This window comes from Oncorhynchus gorbuscha, linkage group LG06, assembly GCF_021184085.1.
Source record: "Oncorhynchus gorbuscha isolate QuinsamMale2020 ecotype Even-year linkage group LG06, OgorEven_v1.0, whole genome shotgun sequence".
Classification (NCBI taxonomy): Eukaryota; Metazoa; Chordata; class Actinopteri; order Salmoniformes; family Salmonidae; genus Oncorhynchus; species Oncorhynchus gorbuscha.
The window spans coordinates 64,665,247-64,690,597 of record NC_060178.1 but is presented as its reverse complement, the minus strand read 5'-3'; the positions used below and the strand labels follow the sequence as shown (position 1 = coordinate 64,690,597).

Below are 25,351 nucleotides of genomic sequence, written 5' to 3'. Positions count from 1 at the left end.
TGCAATCACACACACACAGCACATTCAAACTACATCTCTTATGCCAACACATACTGTGTATTATATTGGCCACTGAAGACCATGAACAGACATGCAAACAGGACTTAAGTGGCAGTGCAAAAACACTCACTAATGAATGAACCCACGGACACCTGCTGATGTCACCTGAATGAAACAGCTTAAGCTCCTACCTAGAAGGAGCTTCACTTCCACAGCCTGAGGCTACAGGTGATTGAGCAAGTGTATGTGTGTCCACGCAAATCTCACATCTCGCTTTCCACGAACTGCAGGTCACAACGTGACACAAACGAGCTCTCACTGCCCTAAGTGCGTCCCTGGGGCTCGGGGGAAGCAGAGGAGGAATTGTCGAGGCGGGAGATAAGGGGATAAGAGGTGTGTGCGTGTGTGTGTGTTGACTGTTCTCTAACTCTCGCTCTATTTCTCTGTCTGTCTGTCTGTCTCTGTCTGTCTGTCTGTCTGTCCCACAGTACGACTACACGAAAGTATCTCAGAGGAAGGCTTCCATTACCTCGTCTTTGATCTGTGAGTATACTGATACCTGTCAGCCAGTCCCTTGCTCTCTCTGGCCAATATACTCTCACAACTCTCCTACTTAAAGGTGTTTATAACACCAGACAGTAACACGTGGCTTTGGTTGCTACAGAGGCCACATGTAATGGCTATATGTAATAGTTATAAGTCTGCTAAATGACCATATTATTATCATTAATTAATCCAATACTCAAAACCATAAGACATGTTTCTTTGTTTAGTTTCAGTATATATATACATAAATACAGTGCATTCAGAAAGTATTCAGACCCCTTCCCTTTTCCCACAGTTTGTTATGTTACAGCCTTGTTCTAAAATGGATTAAATATGTCTACGCACAATACCCCATAATGACGAAGCAAAAATAGTTCATTAAAAAAAAAATACCTTATTTACATAAGTATTCAGAACCTTTGCTATGAGACTTGAAAATTGAGCTCAGATGCATCCTGTTTCCATTGATCATCCTTGAGATGTTTCTATAACTTGATTGGAGAAAACTTGTGGTAAATTCAATTGATTGGACATGATTTGGAAAGGCACACACCTGTCTATATAAGGTCCCACAGTTGACAGTGCATGTCAGAGCAAAAACCAAGCCATGAGGTTGAAGGAATTTTCCGTAGAGCTCTGAGACAGGAATGTGTCGAGGCACAGATCTGGGAAAGGGTACCAAATCATTTCTGAAGCATTGAAGGTCCCCAAGAACACAGTGGCCTCCATCATTCTTAAATGGAAGAAGTTTGGAACCACCGAAACTCTTCCTAGTTCTGGTCGCCCGGCCAAACTGAGCAATCGGGGGAGAAGGGCCTAGGTCAGGGAGGTGACCAAGAATGGTCACTCTGACAGAGCTCCCGAGTTCCATCTGTAGCACTCAGCAGCACTCCAGCAATCAGGCCTTTATGGTACTGTAGAGTGGCCAGACAGAAGCCACTCCTCAGTAAAATGCACATGACAGCCTACTTGGAGTTTGCCAAAAGGCACCGAAAGGACTCTAAGGCCAATGAGAAACAAGATTCTTTGATCTGATGAAACCAAGATTGAACTCTTTGGCCTGAATGCTAAGCGTCACATCCTAAAGAAACCTGGCACCATCCCTTCTGTGAAGCATGGTGGTGGCAGCATCATGCTGTGGGGATGTTTTTTCAGTGGCAGGGACTGGGAGGCTAGTTAGAATTGAGGGAAAGATGAACGGAGCAAAGTACAGAGAGATCCTTGATGATCTCTGCTCAAATCTGCTCAGGATCTCAGACTGGGGCGAACATTCACCTTCCAACATGACAATAACCTGAAGCACACAGCCAAAGCAGGAGTAGCTTCGGGACAAGTCTCTGAATGTCCTTGAGTGGCCCAACCCGAGCCTGGACTTGAACCTGATCGAACATGAAAATGTGACATGAAAATAGCTGTGCAGTCGTCGACCTTCTTTTCAAAATGGTTGACGAAGTCATCTGCAGAGAGGGAGGAGGGGGGGGAGGGGGAGGAGGATTCAGGAGGGAGGAGAAGATGGCAAAGAGCTTCCTAGGGTTAGAGGCAGATGCTTGGAATTTAGCGTGGTAGAAAGTGGCTTTAGCAGCAGAGACAGAGGAGGAAAATGTAGAGAGGAGGGAGTGAAAGGATGCCAGGTCCGCAGGGAGGCGAGTTTTCCTCCATTTCCGCTCGGCTGCCCGGAGCCCTGTTCTGTGAGCTCGCAATGTCATCGAGCCACGGAGCGGGAGGGGAGGACCGAGCCGGCCTGGAGGATAGGGGACATAGAGAGTCAAAGGATGCAGAGAGGGAGGAGAGGAGGGTTGAGGAGGCAGAATCAGGAGATAGGTTGGAGAAGGTTTGAGCGGAGGGAAGAGATGATAGGATGGAAGAGGAGAGAGTAGCGGGGGAGAGAGAGCGAAGGTTGGGACGGCGCGATACCATCCGAGTAGGGGCAGTGTGGGAGGTGTTGGATGAGAGCGAGAGGGAAAAGGATACAAGGTAGTGGTCGGAGACTTGGAGGGGAGTTGCAATGAGGTTAGTGGAAGAACAGCATCTAGTAAAGATGAGGTCGAGCGTATTGCCTGCCTTGTGAGTAGGGGGGAAGGTGAGAGGGTGAGGTCAAAAGAGGAGAGGAGTGGAAAGAAGGAGGCAGAGAGGAATGAGTCAAAGGTAGACGTGGGGAGGTTAAAGTCGCCCAGACCTGTGAGAGGTGAGCCGTCCTCAGGAAAGGAGCTTATCAAGGCATCAAGCTCATTGATGAACTCTCCGAGGGAACCTGGAGGGCGATAAATGATAAGGATGTTAAGCTTGAAAGGGCTGGTAACTGTGACAGCATGGAATTCAAAGGAGGCGATAGACAGATGGGTAAGGGGAGAAAGAGAGAATGACCACTTGGGAGAGATGAGGATCCCGGTGCCACCACCCCGCTGACCAGAAGCTCTCGGGGTGTGCGAGAACACGTGGGCGGACGAAGAGAGAGCAGTAGGAGTAGCAGTGTTGTCTGTGGTGATCCATGTTTCCGTCAGTGCCAAGAAGTCGAGGGACTGGAGGGAGGCATAGGCTGAGATGAACTCTGCCTTGTTGACCGCAGATCGGCAGTTCCAGAGGCTACCGGAGACCTGGAACTCCACGTGGGTCGTGCGCGCTGGGACCACCAGATTAGGGTGGCTGCGGCCACACGGTGTGGAGCGTTTGTATGGTCTGTGCAGAGAGGAGAGCACAGGGATAAACAGACACATAGTTGACAGGCTACAGAAGAGGCTACGCTAATGCAAAGGAGATTGGAATGACAAGTGGACTACACGTCTCGAATGTTCAGAAAGTTAAGCTACGTAGCAAGAATCTTATTGACTAAAATGATTAAAATGATACAGTACTGCTGAAGTAGGCTAGCTGGCAGTGGGTGCGTTGTTGACACTACACTAATCAAGTCGTTCCGTTGAGTGTAATAGTTTCTGCAGTGCTGCTATTCGGGGGATTTGTTAGTTGTTAGTAGTTATTGTTAATAGTTATTATCGTGTCTCATTGCTACAACTCCTCTCGGGGCTCGGGAGAGACGGAGGTCGAAAGCCATGCATCCTCCAAAACACAAGCCAAGCCAAGCCGCACTGCTTCTTAACACAGCGCGCATCCAACCCGGAAGCCAGCCACACCAGTGTTTAGGAGGAAACAACGTGCACCTGGCGACCTGGTTAGCGTGCACTGCGCCTGGCCCACCACAGGATTCACTAGTGCGCAATGAGACAAGGATATCCCTACCGGCCAAGCCCTCCCTAACCCGGACGACAATAGGCCAATTGTGCATCGCCCCACGGACCTCCCGGTCACGGCTGGCTGCGACAGAGCCTGGGCGCGAACCCAGAGTCTCTGGTGGCACAGCTAGCACTGCGATGCAGTGCCCTAGACCACTGCGCCACCCGGGAGGCCCCCAGTTTTTAATTTTTAATACATTTGCAAAAAATGTCATGATGTCATTATGGTGTTTTGTGTGTAGCTCGATGAGAAAAATAAGGCTGTAACCTAACAAAATGTGGAAAAGTCAAGGGGTCTGAATACTTTCCGATGGCACTGTACAGTCAGGGAGAATAGTAAATTGAAAAAAACGATGGACAGAGGATAATTTTTTCCCACATTTTGATAGCGAGGAAATATATCCAATTTTCAGTGTGGCCCTCCGGACCAGTGTGGCCCTTGAAGACTGAATGCAGCCCCCAGGGCAAAATTTGTTTGACATTCCTAGTCTAGTGGAACTGTTCTTATTGTGGAGAGGACAGGCTGATATGTCACCACTCAGATAGCACTGTGTAACTACAGGGCATTCAGGAGAGGGGACACATCTATGGTTAACACCCTAAGCCCCAAGTGTTGGTAACATTCTTCCTCAACCAAAACACTTTCTTAATTGTCTTACGCTGAATTGTCTTTTGCATAAACCATGTTTGTGTGTGTGTGTGTTTGTTTGTTCTTTTGTGTGTGCGTGTGTGTGTTTTGTTTGTCCAGTGGAACATGCTCTCTCTGGGCAGTGTTCCCCGGTGTCTCTGGTAGACTGGGTGTGTGCCATCATACCATCATGGTTCCAGACTGGTGTCCATGTGTTGACTAAGCTGTTGTTTCTCTCCTTCTAGTGTCACCGGTGGAGAGCTGTTTGAAGACATTGTTGCCAGAGAGTATTACAGTGAGGCTGATGCCAGGTGGAAACACACACACACACACACACACACACACACACACACACACACACACACACACACACACACACACACACACACACACACACACACACACACACACACACACACACACACACACACACACACACACACACACACACACACACACACACACATTGTTAAAACACACTCTCCTACTATACGCACACACACAGTACAGTGCACACTGTCATTCTACATCCTTATTGAGAACACACAACACTCTGTTGCCCTGCAGCCTACATTTATTTAGGCTTCACTTGGACAATTGTGTCTGTACCATAACATGTTTCTTTGGAGACCTTTTGCACATATGAACGTAACAGTGTAGGCTGCTGAGGGGAGGACGGCTCATAATAACGGCTGGAACGGAGCGAATGGAATGGCGTCAAACACAGAGATTCCATGTATTTGATACCATTCCACTCATTCTGCACCAGCCATTACCACGAACCAGCCTTCCCCAATTAAGGTGCCACCAACCTCCTGTGGAACATAATGTTCATTGACATTGTGTGTAACTATACAGTTCCACACTCATGCTTTTCCTCCCTAGGCAGAGTATTGTCCTGGCATGGTGTTTGTGTGCACATGGGCTGTGTGGGAGAGAGTGTGAGACTCAGTGTGGGCCACGGGTGAGTGTGGCTGTCAGAGGGGGAAGGAAGCTGCAGACAGTTTGTGGACAATATGGAGGCTCTGGCCCAGAGGCCTGCATGGCTCTGTTCTGGCTGGAGTCTCTCCAGGACAGAGTCTGGGTCCGGGCTCAACCACGCCACCTGAGCTTCTCATTTAATCAAGCAAAAGGGGAAGCGAGAGAATATGATAGGGTGCAAAATGCCTCCGGGACTTTTCACAAGTACAGGGAAAGGAGGGGTTGGGGGGGTGAAAGGAGAAGAGACAAGGAGGGAGGTTAAAGAATGTGGGGTCGAGTGAGAAAACGTGTAAGCTAGATAAGCAGCCTAATCACTAGAATTCGAGTTTGGACGTTTGAGAAGATCCTGAGAACGTCGATATATGCCTTCCACGGCACTCACACAAAAAAAAGGAAAAACAATTGCCCAGAACTGGGCGAGAACTCGTTATGCTTTGTGCCGAAGCACATTGCTCAGACCACTGCGCTCCAGTAGTTCACAAAGCTCTAGCAAGCCGTGAGAATACTTGATGATTCTCGATGGTATGAGGTCTGTTGGTTTGCAGAGCCTTCCCCGAACCATAGTGTTGACCTTTGAGTTGTTTCTGTTTTAACTCTGTAACGTGTGGAAGTAACCCTGTAAACCACACAGAATTAATATGAATGCGTCCAAAATAGACGTTCATCCATAATACGTCGAATTTTGGGGGGAAACTATGAGATCTTGTTGAGACAAAAAGGGAGAGAGTGGAGAGTGAAGGAGAAAAATGGGTGGAAACGCGCGTGTGTGTACACACATGCCTGAGAGAGAGAGACTTTTACTGGGAATGGCAGTGCTGGTGCCTTCGTGGAGGGGTGGAATGGAATGCAGGGTACAGATTTGGCCAAATTTGGCCACAGTACATGCTTTTCTCCTGATTACGCTGAACGAAAGGATATTTCATGAGTACCATGCTCCCCTAGGACCCTGTCTCATAATATCATCTCTCTTCTCTCTCCTTCTTTTATCATTCATCCCCTTTTCTCTTGTGTTCTTCCTCCACTTTTAAATCCAGTCTTACGAGATGGAAAGGGGCTGTTGCTTTTAATGCTTGTTTGATGTAACACAGCACATAGCAGCCTCTTAGCTGTTTAAACAAATAATAATACAATGTGTAAGAGAGTAAAAAGACAGGTTGAACCAACACATATGAAAAAATACTATAGTATACTATGGTATAAATACAATATTATTCACTGTAGTGTTTTTGCGGACTTTACTATAGTATTTATTGTAGTGTTTTTGCGGTACAGTGAATATTGTAGTATTTGCTGTAGTATACTGTAGTATTCTGTAGCACTTACAGTTAACTATATTATACATACTGTATTAAAATAAAACTGAGTATAGCGAACATTAGGAACACCTTCCTAATATTGAGTTGCACCCAGCCCCCTTTTGTCCTCTGAACAGTCTCAATTCGTCGGGGCGTGGAATCTACAAGGTGTCGAAGGCATTCCACAGGGTCGATGGCCCATGTTGACTCCAATGCTTCCCACAGTTTGTCAAGTTGACTGGATGTCCTTTGGGTGGTGGACCAGTCTTGATACACACAGGAAAGTGTTGAGCGTGAAAATCCCAGCGGTAGTGCAGTTCTTGACACAAACCAGCGCGCCTGGCATCTACCAGAATACCCTGTTTAGAGGCATTTTCCTTGAGGAAACTAGCAAAAAATAGCACATTTTCCATTATGTTTGTAGGTAGGACTGGATAGTTCAGCGCTTCTGCTATTTTCTATAACTATATTTACTTTGTAGTATTTTTTCTCGATGATACTGTAGTATACACTATTGTATTCGACAGTATACTACATTCTAAAGTAAGTACTACACATGATCGAGGGATACTACAGGGTGTAGTATAGTATTCTACAGTATACTACCGTTTACTACAGCATTCTATAGTAAGTTCTGTAGTATTCCATAGTAAACTGTGATGAAAAATGTATGTGGGAAAGACTAGGAAACAGACCATGTACTATCAAACCCACTTCAACATATTCTCTTAAACCATACTGAAGTCGATAATAGCCTTATTCACCATTAAGCATAGTAGGTGTCTGTTTTACCCACAGACCTTATAAAACTGCAGAGAAGTTACATTGCCACTGGCAATGTGTAAAGTAGGGCCAAAAAGCACCAACTTCAGTGTGACTTAAATTATCCCATTTAGATGGAATATAACCGTGTGTGCGTCCAGTCAGATTGTTGGGAGGATATGACAGATGTGAGGTCGACAGTAGAAAATGTGCCTTGGCGCTGAATTGACATGGTAAATAAATCTACTGTCTTGCAGGCTTTTGGTTTAATAGAAAACAGCCCCGTATGGGGAAAGGGCTGAGACTAGCTAGGTTTCTCTGGCTCCCCACAGAGTCCTCTGCACAGTTACTCTTCCCCTCTCTTTCTCTGCATCTCCCTGTCTTTCTCAGTCTCCCTATTTGCTCTCTTTCAGTCTCTGTGTGTCTCTTTTAATTGTTTTCTTTTTTTAGCCCTTTTTTGATCTTGTCTCATCGCTGCACCTCCTCAACGGGCTCAGGAGGCGAAGGTCGAGTCATGTGTCCTCTGAAACACGACCCGTCAAACCGCGATTCTTAACACCCGCCCCACCAATGTGTCGGAGGAAACACCGTTCACCTGACGACCGAGGTCAGCCTGCAGGCACCCAGTCTGCCACAAGGAGTCGCTAGAGCAAACCCTGCCCGAGGCCAAACCCTCCCCTAACCTGGAAGACACTGGGCCAATTGTGCACTGCCCTATGGGATTCCCGATCACGGCAGGTTGTGTGATACAGCCCGGGATCGAACCCGGGTCTGTAGTGACGCCTCTAGCACTGCGATGCAGTGCCTTAGACCACTGCTACAGTGCCTTAGACTGCTGTGCCACTCAGGAGGCCCACATTCTCAGTCTCTATCTTTCTCAGCCTCTCAGCCAGTAGTTCTAGTTCACTGTTTCTAATAATAACAAACAGCAATAGTCATGAATTGGATTGATTTTGCACTCCTGCAAGTGCTCAAAGTTCTTACATGACAAGGGGAAACGCACCTCATCTAATCCATTAACCAGGAGTTTCCATTAGTTCCTACCCCATACTGTGTATTGTGTGATGGTTGTGATGTGTCTGCGCGTTGACGTGTGTGTTCTGTGTCCTGTGTCTCCTTTCTCTGCAGCCAGTGCATCAATCAGATCCTGGAGAGTGTCCACCACATGCACCAGCATGACATTGTGCACAGGGACCTCAAGGTGAGTCATCTTTCACCATGGCAACGCAACACCTGGAAGGGCTGCGTCATCATGCCCCCACCCCTTAAATTCCTCCCGCTGGCAACCCTACCGACGCATATGCACACATGCGTGTGTATACGTAAGCCAATGAAAAAGTACACAAAATTCCCCACCACGTAAGCAAATACAAAAATACAATTCTTTGGACGTCAGAGAGAGTGGCTCATGAAAAAACAACAGACCCTTTCCATCTAGTCAGACTGGAATTAAAAATAGAGGCACTGAGCCAGACAGCGTGTTTCAGGTGATTATCATTCTCCAGTCTCTCTCTCTCTCTCTCTTTCTTTCTCACCCTCTCTCTCTCTTTTTCTTTCTCTCTCTCTCTCTCTTTTTCTTTCTCTCTCACCCTCTCTTTTTCTTTCTCTCTCACCCTCTCTTTTTCTTTCTCTCTCACCCTCTCTTTTTCTTTCTCTCTCACCCTCTCTTTTTCTTTCTCTCTCACCCTCTCTTTTTCTTTCTCTCTCACCCTCTCTTTTTCTCTCTCTCTCACCCTCTCTCTCTCTCTCTCTCTCTGTGTGTGTCTCACCCTCTCTCTCTCTCTCTCTGTGTGTGTCTCACCCTCTCTCTCTCTGTGTGTGTCTCACCCTCTCTCTCTCTGTGTCTCTCTCTCTCTCTCTCTCTCTCTCTCTCTCTCTCTCTCTCTCTCTCTCTCTCTCTCTCTCTCTCTCTCTCGGTCTCTCAATCTCTGACGAAAGCAGACGGAGCACCATTTGACTTCTATTTATAGCCAGGGTGACATCACAGTGAATAGACAGTGCTGGCTGGCCTGGTGATACTTACCACCGCATTCCATTACTAACAATAGGACACACTTCAAAGAGTTATATTGTTTTGGTTTGAAAGGTGGACAACGGACCCATTTAGGCTTAGCTTTGTCAAGAGCAAACCGTTTACATGCTCTAGTCAACAAGACGTGTTGAATGTCACGGTGAGCCTCTTGAAAGTACAGCTCTTACAATCACGGCACTGAAAGCATTATTACCAATACTACTACTACTACATCTTGTATCACCACCGTTATTCTGTGTACATGTACCAGTCGAACCATCCGTCATTCAGCTGGGAGGTACTCCATAAAAGTCAAATACATTGTTACTACTTTTTCCAGCAGATCCACTGCAGAGACAAGCAGTAAGTGAGGGGAAAGTGTGTGTGTGTGTGTGTGTGTGTGTGTGTGTGTGTGTGTGTGTGTGTGTGTGTGTGTGTGTGTGTGTGTGTGTGTGTGTGTGTGTGTGTGTGTGTGTGTGTGTGTGTGTGTGTGTGTGTGTGTGTGTGTGTGTGTGTGTGTGTGTGTGTGTGCGTGCGTGCGAAGTGAGGGGGAAATAATGAAGTGTGTTGGTGTGTGTGTGCGAAGTGAAGGGGAAATAATGAAGTGTGTTTGTGTGTGTGTGCGAAGTGAAGGAGAAATAATGAAGTGTGTTTGTGTGTGTGTGTGCGAAGTGAAGGGGAAATAATGAAGTGTGTGTGTGTGTGTGTGCGAAGTGAAGGGGAAATAATGAAGTGTGTGTGTGTGTGTGTGTGCGAAGTGAAGGGGAAATAATGAAGTGTGTTTGTGTGTGTGTGCGAAGTGAAGGGGAAATAATAAAGTGTGTTTGTGTGTGTGTGTGTGCGAAGTGAAGGGGAAGTAATGAAGTGTGTGTGTTTTTGTGTCTGTGTGTGTGCGAAGTGAGGGGGAAATAATGAAGTGTGTGTGTGTGTGTGTGTGTGTGTGTGTGTGTGTGTGTGTGTGTGTGTGTGTGTGTGTGTGTGTGTGTGTGTGTGTGTGTGTGTGTGTGTGTGTGTGTGTGTGTGTGTGTGTGTGTGTGTGTGTGTGTGCGAAGTGAAGGGGAAATAATGAAGTGTGTGTGTGTGTGTGTGTGTGTGCGAAGTGAAGGTGAAATAATGAAGTGTGTGTGTGTGTGCGAAGTGAAGGGGAAATAATGAAGTGTGTGTGTGTGTGCGAAGTGGAGGGGAAATAATGAAGTGTGTGTTTGTGTGTGTGTGTGTGCGAAGTGAAGGGGAAGTAATGAAGTGTGTGTGTTTTTGTGTCTGTGTGTGTGCGAAGTGAGGGGGAAATAATGAAGTGTGTGTGTGTGTGTGTGTGTGTGTGTGTGTGTGTGTGTGTGTGTGTGTGTGTGTGTGTGTGTGTGTGTGTGTGTGTGTGTGTGTGTGTGTGTGTGTGTGTGTGTGTGTGTGTGTGTGTGTGTGTGTGTGTGTGTGAAGTGAAGGTGAAATAATGAAGTGTGTGTGCGAAGTGAAGGTGAAATAATGAAGTGTGTGTGTTATGCATGCGTGTGTAAGACTGTTACCATGGAGTAAGGCCTCATGCCACTCCTTTATGTTTTATGTCCTTTGGAAATTAAAAAAAAGAGAGAGGGGAGGGGGGGGGGTTGCAATAAAGTCAAGAATAAAAAGATGAAAAGTGAGACATACAGGGAATAAGAGAGAAGCTGAGAGCTGTCCTCCCCCCACCACACAAACACAAAGACCATCACAATGGGTTGGCTGCCTGCATGGCATCTCCGGAGGCCAAATGGCTGAAGGTAAACAAGGGAAGAGCGAAGGGGACGAGAGAGATGCTGGTGGCAGCCTGGTTGCTACGGCAACCTGGATGATGTCACGCTGGAGCGTATTATGCCACCTCTAATTCATCACGGCGGGTGTAACCTCTCTCTCTCTCTTTGTCTCTGTCTCTTTCTCGCTCTTCTCCATCTGTCGACACTCTCCTTCTCTGTCCTTTCTCTTTATCTCCCTTTCTCTGTTCTCCCTGTCTTTCTTGAACTCTCTCTCTCCCTCTTCTCCCTCTCTCTTTCTCTCTGTCTCCCTCGCTCCTTTCCTTCTATGCTCCCTACTCAAGAGAGAGTGAAGAGAGACAGAGGCACACGGAGGAGACTTAGCAAAAATGTCACGCTTCCGTCGCAAAATCAGTCAAACTAAGCCAGGGCCATGAGGGCACAAAACACAGCCCCACTCCACCTGTCCCTGTCCCCTCCCCTCCCCCGCCCTCATATTCTACCCCCTCCCTCCCAACAGCCCCCCCATAGATACTGATTGAAGGTCACACCCCAGGGGTATTTACATTCACCTTCTCTGACCTTCTCTGACCCTCAGAGGCACACTACGTGTACTCCCACCCACTTCTGACACACATGACATTGAATGATTTATGCCTTTCTTCATTCTCCCCTACAGTACCAGTCAAAAGTTTGGACACACCTACTCATTCAATGGTTTTTCTTTATTTTTACTACTTTCTACATTGTAGAATAATAGTGAAGATATCAAAACTTTGAAATAACACATTTGGAATCATGTAGGAACCAAAAAAAAGTGAAACAAATCCAGATATATTTTATATTTGAGATTCTTCAAAGTAGCCACCCTTTGCCTTGATGACAGCTCTGCACACTCTAGGCATTCTCTCAACCAGCTTCACCTGGAATGCTTTTCCAACAGTCTTGAAGGAGTTCCCACATGTGCTGAGCACTTGTTGGCTGCTTTTCCTTCACTCTGCAGTCCAACTCATCCCGAACCATCTCAATTGGGTTATGGTCGGGTGATTTTGGAGGCCAGGTCATCTGATGCAGCACTCTATCACTCTCCTGCTTGGTCAAATAGCCCTTACACAGCCTGCAGGTGTGTTTTGGGTCATTGTCCTGTTGAAAAACAATTGATAGTCCCACTAAGCGCAAACCAGATGGGATGGCATATCGCTGCAGTATGCTATGGTTGCCATGCTGGTTAAGTGTGCCTTCTGAATAAATCACTGACAGTGTTACCAGAAAATCACCCCCACACCATCACACCTCTTCCTCCATGCTTCATGATGGGAACCACACGCGGAGATCATCTGTTCAACTACACTGCATTTCACAGAACCAAAACTCTCAAATTTGGACTCATCAGACCAAAGAACAGAACGGTCTAATGTCCATTGCTTGTGTTTCTTGAACGGTGTCCTTTAGTAGTGGTTTCTTTGCAGCATTTCGACCATGAAGGCCTGATTCACGCAGTCTCCTCTGAACAGTTGATGTGAGATGTGTCTGTTACTTGAACTCTGTCAAACATTTATTTGTGCTACAATTTATGAGGCTGGTAACTCTAATGAACTTATTCTCTGCAGCAGAGGTAGCTCTGGGTCTTCCTTTCCTGTGGCAGTCCTCATGAGAGCCAGTTTCATCATAGCGCTTGACAGTTTTTGGAACTGCACTTGAAGAAACGTTCAAAGTTGTTGACATTTTCCGCATTGACTGACCTTCATGTCTTAAAGTAATGATGGACTGTCATTTCTCTTTGCTTATTTGAGCTGTTCTTGCCATAATATAGACTTGGTCTTTTACTAAATAGGGCTATCTTCTGTATGTCACCTCTACCTTGTCACAACACAACAGATTGGTTAAAATGCACTAAGAAGGAAAAAAATTCTACAAATGAACTTTTAATTAAGAAGACACACCTGTTAATTTAAATGGATTCCAGGTGACTACATCATAAAGTTGGTTGAGAGAATGCCAAGAGTGTGCAAAGCGGTCATCAAGGCAAAGGGTGGCTACTTTGAAGAATCTGAAATATAAAATGTATTTGGATTTGTTTAACACTTCTTTGGCTACTACATGATTCCAAATATGTTATTTCATAGTTTTGATTCTACTTATTCTACGTTGAAGAAAATAGTCAAAATATAGCCAAACCCTTGAATGAGTAGGTGTGTCTAAACTTTTGACTGGTACAGTATGTTTTTTCATGGATTTTCTGATCCAGATTCCTGTCATGTTTTGCAGTCAGCATTCATGGACCTCACAGTTCAGTTGAATGACTCAACTCTGTCTGTGCTTTTTATCGACTCTTGAAGGAGTTTCTTCTTCAATTAGTTTTACCTAATTGATTGATACTCTTTCTGTCTGTCTTGTCTCCTCTCTATGGTTTGGCTCTGGTTTGTAGCCAGAGAACCTGCTCCTGGCCAGTAAGCTGAAAGGAGCCGCGGTGAAGTTGGCTGACTTTGGGCTGGCCATCGAGGTGCAGGGAGATGAGCAGGCATGGTTTGGTAAGAGTTTGATTTTAAACATTCAAATGTACATTGCATAAAAGATGACAAAGATGGAAGACGTACAATGACAGGAAGTCATTCTTCTGACTTCCTCTCCTCTGACATCATAAACTATTGACCGGTATCCCATCTTTTCTTTCCAAAACACTTGAGCATCGCTGTCGCTGACCAACTCTCTCGTAATTTCTCTCAGAACGATCTTCTTGTCCCTAACCAGTCAGGCTTCAAGACTGGTCACTCAACCTAGACTGCTCTCGTCTGTGTCACGGAGGCTCTCCACACTGCCAAAGCCGACTCTCTCTCTTCTGTTCTCATCCTCCTAGATCTATCTGCTGCCTTTGACACCTTGAACCATCAGATCCTCCTCTCCACCCTCTCAGTGCTTGGTCTCTCATGCTCTGCACACTCTTTACATCCTACCTGGCAGACCGCTCCAACCAGGTGACGTGGAGAGGATCTGTGTCTGCACCACATGCTCTCACTACTGGCGTTCCCCAGGGCTCAGGTCTGGGCCCTCTCCTCTGTTCTCTAATCACCAAGTAACTTGGGTCCGTCAAATCCTCGCATGGTCTGTCCTATCATTGCTATGCGCATGAAACTCAACTACTTTTCTCCTTCCCCCCTTCTGATACCCGTGCCTATCTCTGCTTGGATGTGGGGCCACCACCTCAAGCTCAACCTCGACAAGACAGAGCTGCTCTTCCTCCCTGGAAAGGCCTGCCGCGCTCCAAGACTTCTCCATCATGGTTGACAAGTCTACGGTGCCCCCGTTCCAAAGTGCAAATAACCTTTGCCTGACCCTGGACAACACCCTGAGGTTCTCTGCAAACATCAAAGCTCCTGCAGGTTCATGCTCTGCAACATCTGTAGAGTACGACCTCACCTCACACAGGAAACGGCACAGGTCATAATCCAGGCACTGGTCATCTCCCGTCTGGACTGCTGTAACTTACTGTTGGCTGGGCTCCCATCTTGTGCCATCAAAGCCTTGCAACTTATCCAGAACACCGCAGCCTGCCTGGTGTTCAACCTTCCCGAGTTCTCCCATGTCACCCCGCTCCCCCGCACACTGTACTGGATTCAAGTCGAAGCTCGCATCCACTACAAGACCATGGTACTTACCTACTGAACAGCAAGAGGAACTGCCCCTCCCTACCTTCAGGCTATGCTCAAACCCACACACCAACACGAGTACTCTTTTCTGGCACATCTGGTCTCTTGGCTTTTCCCTGACGATAGCACAGTCCCTGCCCATCTTCCAAAAACATCTGAAACCCTACCTCTTTAAAGAATATATTAAGTAACCTAACACTCACACTTGACTTATTTTTTAAATGTTCTTTCTTACTAGCTCTGACTTTGCTGATAGCTACTTTGTTGAGGAAAAATGGACTTAGTATGACTGAGATGTGTGGTTGTCTCACCTAGCTATCTTTAAGGTGCACTAACTGTAAGTCGCTAAATTTAGCATCTGCTAACTGACTAAAATGTAAGTTAAATGTCTTCAGTGAATAAAAAAGGGTGAGCAGTACTCTTTAATGGCACCGATCTTACAACTGTAGTCCTATGGGCCAGTGCCAATACTTTACCTCCACCTCTCTCCTTCGCCATCCTCTTTCTGCGTTATCATCCTGCCCTCCTCTGTACCTCTTTCATCCCACCACCCTCTCTTCTGCTCATCCCTCCACTCCTTCCATAGCTCTGCTCTCCATCTCTTACTCACTGGCATAATGTCGCTTGGCATTTGCACATCAAGGTAGTGGGCCCAGAGGTTGTGCAATATTGACAGTAGGGCCCCTCACCTTTAATCTGACAACCTTTTGATTTGAACCCCCCCCCCCCCTTGTCCATCTCTCCAGACAGAGTGGTTTGAACCTGTCACTTACACCACACTCCAGAGAGAAACAGGGGCCAGCGGGCCTTGGCTGAGTGCCCACATGCATTAATAGATGTTTATTAGATTGGTGTTGAGGAATAAGCTCCAAATTAGCAGATGTGGTCTTATCTAGCCAATTAGACAGAAGTCTGTGCACACTCTGAGTTCCAGGGACAGACTGGACATCTCTGATTGGAATTCTGGCTGGTTCTTTCTTGTCAGATCATAGTGCTACTCATTGATATAGCTCTTCTGAATGGGGATGATAGGGGGTTTTGATGGAATGCCGTGTTGGTACACTTCTCTGGCAATGTCATTACATTAGATCCTATGGTTTTATTCTTTTTGACATGTTATTTGCTGATGTAGGTTTTGCAGGCACTCCGGGCTACCTCTCTCCAGAGGTCTTGAGGAAGGACCCCTACGGCAAACCGGTGGATATCTGGGCATGTGGTGAGTGATTCCGCCAACCTGTGTGTTTGTATGTGTACACATTTTACTATACTTGTGAGTACCAGAAGTCCTCCTAGGAATAATAAGCCAACTACAATTCAGAGAAGTGAGGACATTTTGCCGGTCCTCACTTGTAAAAAGGCTATTTTAGGCTGAGGGTTTAGGGTTAGAATTAGGGTTAGGCGTTAGTGGTTAGGGCTAGTGGTTAGGTTTAGGGGTTAAGGTTAGGGTTAGGGAAAGTAGGATTATTAATGGGAATCATAAAAGTCCTCACAAGTATAGTGAGACATAGCTGTGTGTGTGTGTACTAACCCCCTCTGTGTGTGTTCTGTGTGCAGGTGTGGTGCTGTACATTCTCCTGGTGGGCTACCCTCCCTTCTGGGATGAGGACCAGCACAAGCTCTATCAGCAGATCAAGGCTGGGGCCTACGATGTGAGTAGTGACCATCTGCCCTTCTCTCTCTCTCTCTCTCTCTGTTTACCATTCACCACTATGGAATGAGAACAGACTTGTGTGTGTGTGCATTTTTGCGTTTGTGTGTCTTGTTAGTGTCCTTGACTCAGAGTGGTGAGTAATATCTTGTGTGTTTGTGTGGGTAAATCTGTCTATGTCTTTGTGTCTGTCCGTTTACGTACATGTGTCAGTTTGGATGAGGCCTTGGATGAGGCCTTGGATGAGGCCTTGAGTGAGAGGGATGGAGGGAGAGCTGTAGGGAAGCAGTGGAGTGGTGTTGGTTTGGGCTGGCAGGAGCTTTTAGCAGCTCTCAGGCCATTAACACTGCACTGATGGAAAGAGAGGGGGGACAGCCTCACTCTGTGTCTGTGTGTGTATGGGTGTTTGTGTGTGTGTCCAACAGAGAGAGTGTTTGCCTGTCTGAGTGCACACTTTTGCTCGGGTAGTGTTCCTCGCACGCAATCACGAACGCACACACTTTCAGGTCCCCGCAACGACCCAAGCAGACCCGGTCCAGATTTTGCTCTCCTTCATTGTGCAATTGGCTCGCGATAGAGAGCTGTGTTTCCTGCCCATCGATCATGTCAGAGTGGCCCTCTGCAGTTGTTAATCGAGGTGCAGGGGCCATAGTAGACACTATAGCAGTGTGGCGGCCAGGGGCACAGCTCAAACTAGTGCTTGAAGAATCCAAGCTAACAAGGATGCTGTGATATGTATACATGCAGCAGGACTATAACTTGTATTATGTGTGCTTTTGGTTTGGGGCAGGGGTGCCAACCCTCTCTACTGGAGAGCTACTGTACATTCTTGCAGATTTTTGCTCCAACACAAATTTAGCACACATCATTCTGCTAACTACAGTTATCTGTTGACCAGATACTTACTAATTACCTTTTAATTCAGGTTTGGATGTGTTACAACTGGGTTGGAGCAAAAGCTGGCACACCTAGTAGCTCTCCGGAAGGATTGTGAGGACCATGCAGGGCATTAGTGTGTGGCAGCCGGACGATTGAAGCAGAAAGACCTGCCATGACCAGCACTACCTCCTCCTCCTCTTTACCATTGTGCTCACTATTTCAATAAATCTCCATCACAAAGAGCACCGGGCTGTGGCGTGTGTTGAGTGTGTGTGTCTGTGTATTTGTGTCTGTCCTCGTACCGTCTTGACATAATGTGCACCTCTAACCATTTCTCCACCTCTCTCTCTCTCTCTCTCTCTCTCTCTCTCTCTCTCTCTCTCTCTCTCTCTCTCTCTCTCTCTCTCTCTCTCTCTCACACCCCCCGTCTCTCTCCCTCCCTCCCAGTTTCCCTCCCCTGAGTGGGACACAGTGACCCCTGAAGCCAAGAACCTGATTAACCAGATGCTGACTATCAACCCTACCAAGAGGATCACTGCTGACCAGGCCCTCAAGCACCCATGGGTCTGCGTAAGTCACCCCATCACCGTCACTGACACGTCATTCACCTTGGGTTTTACTTGAGGGTGGAATCGGTACTGCATTCCGGTGACGTTGGCCCCATCATACCTCCGTAACTGGTGCTGCCACGGCCTAGTCGTTGATCTGTTGTTCAATCTCCTCTTTCCTGTCCTCCTCTTCCCCCGCCCCGATCCAGCAACGCTCCACTGTGGCTTCCATGATGCACCGTCAAGAGACCGTGGAGTGCCTGCGCAAGTTCAACGCCAGGAGAAAACTCAAGGTGTGTGCAGACACGCACGAGCGCACACAACTGCACACGTATATATCCCATCTGTTGTGTTAGAGAGATGGTATACGCCCCATTGTCCTTTGCACTAACCTTGTATTCTGTGTCTTCCCCAGGGAGCAATCCTCACCACCATGCTGGTGACCAGAAACTTTTCAGGTGAGGTGGGGGGGGTTCGCATTTAGAATGGCATTAGCGTCGTTCTAAGTCAAAATGATTCCACGATGGACAATGATACATTCTGTTTGTTCAGAAGTGTTGAGTAATGTAAAGCGGATTTGGTGTCCTTACCACCGATTGAATTGCCCTTAGAGAGGAAACTTGGAGACTTAGTATAATGTCTCTGAAACCAAAATATGTCCTGAGTAGATGCGTTGAGGTGTCCCGTTGTCATACAGACGTTATAAATACGATCATGTCACTCGTCATAAGGAGCGTTGTAAACTGCAGACTTGTAGACTAGGTTGTTTGTCCTTGTATGAATCCACAAGCCACCTGCGTCCCAGGAATACTGGGATACTAAGTTGTGTCCTGCGGCCAAGGAATACTGGAATACTAAGTTGTGTCCTGTGTCCCAAGGAATACTGGGATAATAAGTTGTGTCCTGCGGCCCAGGAATACTGGGATACTAAGTTGTGTCCTGTGTCCCAAGGAATACTGGGATAATAAGTTGTGTCCTGCGGCCCAGGAATACTGGGATACTAAGTTGTGTCCTGCGGCCCAGGAATACTGGGATACTAAGTTGTGTCCTGCGTCCCAGGAATACTGGGATACTAAGTTGTGTCCTGCGGCCCAGGAATACTGGAATACTAAGTTGTGTGCTGCGTCCCAAGGAATACTGGGATAATAAGTTGTGTCCTGCGGCCCAGGAATACCGGGATACTAAGTTGTGTCCTGCGGCCCAGGAATACTGGAATACTAAGTTGTGTCCTGCGGCCCAGGAATACTGGGATACTAAGTTGTGTCCTGCGGCCCGGGAATACTGGGATACTAAGTTGTGTCCTGCGGCCCAGGAATACTGGGATACTAAGTTGTGTCCTGCGGCCCAGGAATACTGGGATACTAAGTTGTGTCCTGCGGCCCAAGAATACTGGGATACTAAGTTGTGTCCTGCGTCCCAGGAATACTGGGATACTAAGTTGTGTCCTGCGTCCCAGGAATACTGGGATACTAAGTTGTGTCCTGCGGCCCAGGAATACTGGGATACTAAGTTGTGTCCTGCGTCCCAGGAATACTGGGATACTAAGTTGTGTCCTGCGTCCCAGGAATACTGGGATACTAAGTTGTGTCCTGCGGCCCAGGAATACTGGGATACTAAGTTGTGTCCTGCGGCCAAGGAATACTGGGATACTAAGTTGTGTCCTGCGGCCCAGGTTTCCTCGCAGCACGAGAAGAGCTTGTCTCAGCCACCCGAAGGCCTTTCTGTAAAGCACTATCGTGGAGGACAGACATCAGTCATAGAGCTCTGCTCGTAAGAAGGTAGTGTTGTGTGTACGATGTTGCTTCATAACACCGCGTAGCTGTCACTTGTCGATCTCAGTGTTTTGTGTGACTATTTTTGAGTAACCGTTGTGATCGATGATGTGCCGTTGGAAGTGTTTTTGTGTTTTTGCTAACATTGAGTGTGCACACTGGGGTAAGTATCAGTATCTGGTAGGATGTACAGTTTGGAACCCATGGATCGATGTATCCATGGACTCCAAACCCCCCCCCCCATGACATGAAAATGGTGGGTGAGTTGAGTGAAGCTGGGACCAGGCACTTAAAGAAGGAAGTGACACTGTGCTCTATAGAGGCTCCGCTTATCCTCTGGTTGATCCCTCCCAACTGAATGCCTCTCTGTCCAATAGTGGGCCGACAGCACACCAGCCCCGCAGCCACCACCAGCACGGCTGCTCTGGCTTCAGAAGGTATGTCAGTCAGGGCAGGGGAGCCGCAGCAACCTGGCACTGTGCCAACACTGCCCCCTGGTCTGGTTAGCATGTGGCCCGGGGTGCCAGCCACTGACAATTGGTGTCCCCACCAGCTCGCACACTGGCACGTACTGTACTGCTCCGGAGTGGCCTTTCACACACACAACACCCGCTGCCCCCCAAACCCTCTCCTTCCCTCTCCACACCCGCACTACACCCTCTGAGTGATCCATGACTATGGACCAAGGCTGGCCCTACCTAAGGCTTAGAACGCAGGACCCTAACCCGTGCTTTACAGACACCTTGTTCTATGGGCCCATGCATATGATTTTAAGACCTGTCACATCCTTGTTATGGTGTTTTGCAGGCAGATACCTGGTAACTGACAGTGTGACACTCAAAATGCATTATGGTTTTGTATTCATGAGCCATGGACAGATCACATTAGAACTGTGTGATGTTCCACTGACATTAGAACTGAAGGTGATAGCCATACTTTTTATGGTCCCACACACACACACACACACACACACACACACACACACACACACACACACACACACACACACACACACACACACACACACACACACACACACACACACCTGCCCACACACTCACTCACGCACACATGTGCACACACATACACACACCCACACACACACACGCACACACACCCACGCACACACACCCACGCACACCTGCCCACACACTCAATCACGCATACATGCACACACCCACACACAGACACACACACTCTCACCAAATCAGGGAAGATGTCGGAGAGGAAATGCAGTTAGCCTGCTATATTCAGGCTGGCCTGAGGCTATGCCTCTAACTCCTTCTGCCGTAGCGCTGCTGTGTGATAGCACACACATTAGTCAGATGCATTATCTATTTGGCTTTACCTTATCCATGTCGTTGCCGCTGACACTGGTCTTACTTTCTCTCCGTTTATTCAGACTGATTTCAGACCTGTAACATAATGCACTCTCAGTCACAACAGGACAATGTGTGTATGTGCATGTACAATATGCGTGCCAGTCTACATACTGCCGAGTGTGAGCATGTCTCTCTTTCTTTCCACCAAATAAAGCTTTGTCAACAAACATTAAGGGCAGTCTTGGCCCTAATTAATAAGGACTAAAAACAAACAATCGGTTACCCGGTTACCTTTGCCTCGCAAATAAGTCCAGTTAAGATCCACAGATCCTAGTCAATGCCCAGCTGATCGCCCAGTCTATCTCTGGCCATACTCCACAGCATTCCTCTGCATGGCCTGGTACCTCCAGCAAGCCGGCATGTATCTGTGCCTCTGTCAGCCTGCATGGGTTACCAGATGCACCGGAGTGGTTCTGATTTCTCTCTCTTGCTTTATCTCTGGCGTCTTGCTTGCTCCGTTTGATTTCCTCCTGTCTGTACCTTCCTATGGGTGAAAGGAAGTACACTTCTGTCACTGGCTGCTTGAGTTGGCTGGTCTAACACTTGGACCCCGACCCTGCCCTTTCTGTTGCTGTTTGTTTGGTGACTTGTTTCTGACTCCCTGATCATGATCTTTACAACTCTCCCACAACGACGATAGATGGTATTCACTTCTTTTAATTGCAGCTGTTGAAAGAGGATATACTGCTTACGGCTTACGCCCGCAATACAGTCTTTAGATGCTTGGATCCAATCTATACCAGGCGGCAGGCAGGGTGTCTCCCTTTTATCCCTATGATGCACTCTTTAACTGAGCTGCACTCTGGGAGCTGTTAGTTTGCTGTGGATAATGCATGCCGAGCTTATGATATGACCCACGAAGCACCTTATCGCATGAAGCACCTGCGAACGAGCCTGAGACCAATGTTTGCCTGCAGTCGTCGTTGTCACTTTATATGAAGATCAAGATACTGAATATTGATTTTTTTTTAATCTTGTGTTCTTTTCCTTGCCCTCCTTCCTACTTGTGTCAATGAAAGCTAAGGGATTTTGAGGATCTTTGAAACCTGATTGATGGTTATCATACAGTGGGGCAAAAAAGTATTTAGTCAGCCAAAAATTGTGCAAGTTCTCCCACTTAAAAAGATGAGAGGCCTATAAATAAGTTACAGGTCTGTGAGAGCCAGAAATCTTGCTTGTTTGTAGGTGACCAAATACTTATTTTCCACCATAATTTGCAAATAAATTCATAAAAAATCCTACAATGTGATTTTCTGGATTTTTTTTTCTCATTTTGTCTGTCATAGTTGAAGTGTACCTATGATGAAAATTACAGGCCTCTCTCATCTTTTTAAGTGGGAGAACTTGCGCAATTGGTGGCTGACTAAATTATTTTTTGCCCCAATGTATATGTGTGTGAGGGTTTCTGTCCGTCTCTGTGCGTCTCTTTCTGTTTATGTGGCTCTCTCTCTGTCGTTTTTCTTTTTCTATGTGAGCGTATGCTCTGTGCTGTAATGTATGTGCAGTGTGTGCGGCGTGGAGACAATGTATGTGATAATATGTCTGTGGGGCATGCCTAAAATGAAACGGTACTGTGTTGTACCACCCTGTTCTCACTGTACATACCCTACTCCCTACAGTATTTACTGTTCAAGTCTCGAGCATCAGGTGACTCATGAGCAGTTCTTCACCTCGGTGACCACAGAGACTTGTGACATCACTGTCCTCTATTTTTCTGACCTATGTTTCCTACAGTATTATGGTTCCAGGTTGATTGATGCGGGTCGGTAGAAACCGGAAACATTTTTCAGGGATACAATATCTTCAACCTAGCTTCCTCTTCCCCTGAAAACCGGATGTGGGGACCCTGCTCAGGCGTTTCCTTAACGCCTGCTACGTTAGTTTAGTCATGTCCTTAACGCCTGTCCCTCTCCCTCTTCTGTTTCAGCATGCAAAAGTTTACTAAACAAAAAATCGGATGGTGGAGTGAAGGTAAGTGGGCTGTATGGAAGTTCTGTGCCTCTTTTATTTTTCTCTACTCTTTTGAACACTCTCTCTGTCTCTCTCTGTCTCTCTCTGTCTCTCTCTCTGTCTCTTTCTCTGTCTCTCTCTGTCTCTCTCTCTGTCTGTCTCTCTCTCTCTCTCTCTCTCTCTGTCTCTCTCTCTGTCTCTCTCTTTCTCTCTGCCTCTCTCTGCCTCTCTGCCTCTCTCTCTGTCTCTGTCTCTGTCTCTCTCTGTCTCTGTCTCTGTCTCTGTCTCTGTCTCTGTCTCTCTCTCTCTCTCCTGAGAAGTATGTTGGAATTGAAAGAAAAGTGTTTTGGTCTCCCCTTCCGCAAGACATCTTAAGACATCTCACAACTCAGTGTCTGTAATGTATATAAAACGACAGACAGTTGAAATAATATTATCACTTGCTAGGGGGAATGATATAAGGTTATTATAGGTAAATATTACGTCACTGTCCATCTCAGCTGTCCAGATTTTATAGCGTATATAGTCTACACCCATAGTAAAGTTATGATTTGTGTGTATATGTGTGAGTGTGTTTGTAGATTTTTGTGTGTGTGGATTTGTGTGACTGTGTGAAGACAGCTAGCACAGAAAGGCAAGAATGCTTTTTTGTCCACTAGTTCCTACCTTGGGCCCCTCTAACGGGACCAGTGAGTTGTAGCTGGCAGCTGATGGACAGTTCATTTCACATTTGAGAACAGGAGAATAGAGTTAAAAGTCATTTTTTCTGTGCAACTAAAGAGGAACAAAGAGCCTGCATTATGGACAGGCTTTCTAAAAAACTGACTTATCTAAGCATCTTTTTCACAATTCCTGTGGTGCAGCGAACCTCTCCTCTGATCCTAAGGGATTTGAGAGATCTCCCTGTTCAACTATAGTTGGTTTCAACAAGGAGTCAGTGCATGCAGTGAAGTGCCGTGATCGACAAAGGCCAAACAATACCCAGGTTTAAAGCAACACAACCCACCTTAACATGAAAAAGAAAAAGCTGCACACCGTAGTAGCACCGATGCAATCATTTATTCACCAATGTTCCACAGCTGTCTTTATCAGGGTTTCATGTCAAACCACGCAGGTCACAAGTATTTATAAACTGGGTGGTTCGAGCCCTGAATGATGATTGGCTGACAGCCGTGGTATATCAGACCATATATCACAGGTATGACAAAGCATTTATTTTTACTGCTCTAATTACGTTGGTAACAAGTTTATAATAGCAATAAGGCACCTCGGGGGGTTGTGGTATATGGCCAATATACCAGTAGTAATTTTTTGGGGTATCTGTACTTTACTTTAAATATTTATATATTTGACTACTTTTACTTTTACTTCAATACATTCCTAAAGAAAGTAATGTACTTTTTACTCCATGCAATTTCCCTTACACCCAAAAGTACTCATTCCATTTTGAAGGCTTAGTAGGACAGGAAAATGGCCCAATTCACACACTTACCAAGAGAACATCCCTGGTCATCCTTACTGCCACTGATCTGGTGGACTCACTAAACACATGCTTCATTTGTAAATTATGTCTGAGTGTTGGAGTGTGCCCCTGGCTATCCGTGAATGTAAAAAAAAAACATTCAATGGTGCCTCTGCTTTGCTTAATATAAGGAATTTGAAATTATTTATACTTTTATTTTTGACAAGTATATTTAATATATTTAAATATTTTTAGCTTTTTACTCAAGTAATATTTTACTGGGTGACTCACTTTTTCTTAAGTAATTTTCTATTAAGGTATCTTTACTTTTACTCAAGTATGACAATTGGGTATTTTTTCAACCACTGCAATATCCCATGGCTAAGGGATATATCCAGGCACTCTGCGTTGCATCGCACACAAGAACAGCCCTTAGCCATGGTATATTGGCCATATACCACACCTCCTCGCCCCTTATTGCTTAAATATAGGTTTCCATTGGTCAAATTTTATTTTTATTTTACCTTTATTTAACCAGGTAGGCAAGTTGAGAACAAGTTCTCATTTACAACTGTAACCTGGCCAAGATAAAGCCAGATAAAGCAGTTGACACATACAACAACACAGAGTTACACATGGAGTAAAACAATCATAAAGTCAATAATACAGTAGAAAAATAAGTCTATATACAATGTGAGCAAATGAGGTGAGATAAGGGAGGTAAAGGCAAAAAAAGGCCATGGTGGCGAAGTAAATACAATATAGCAAGTAAAACACTGGGATGGTAGATTTGCAGTGGAATAATGTGCAAGGTAGAGATAGAAATAATGGAGTGCAGAGGAGCAAAATAAATCAATACAGTAGGGGTAGTACATGCAGGTGTTTGTAA

The 25,351-nt window shown here is 46.3% G+C and overlaps 1 pseudogene; it reads left to right on the top strand.

Moving 5' to 3' along the window:
* LOC124038242 overlaps nt 1–25,351 on the top strand; it is a 139,667-nt pseudogene that overhangs the window by 78,342 nt on the left and 35,974 nt on the right.